Genomic DNA, 225 nt, shown 5'->3' on the forward strand with positions numbered 1-225 from the left:
TTGATGAAGACAAAATTTCAGTAAAACGTCAGTAAAAGTTGAAAATGCTAGCGTTTGTTGGGCTGATGGTGTGTGTTGGCAGAAGAACAATGAGGTTAACAGTATTTACAGTTGTGGTCTGAAGTTTACATTCACTCACCATGGGCATTATTGCCATGGTAACACTGAGCTTTTAATGGTTTTTAGTGCTGTTCTTTTCCCAGAGTGGAATAATTGAACATTATA

This window comes from Pundamilia nyererei, unplaced genomic scaffold (assembly GCF_000239375.1).
Source record: "Pundamilia nyererei isolate P.nyererei 1_Seehausen unplaced genomic scaffold, PunNye1.0 scaffold00061, whole genome shotgun sequence".
NCBI classification, from domain to species: Eukaryota; Metazoa; Chordata; class Actinopteri; order Cichliformes; family Cichlidae; genus Pundamilia; species Pundamilia nyererei.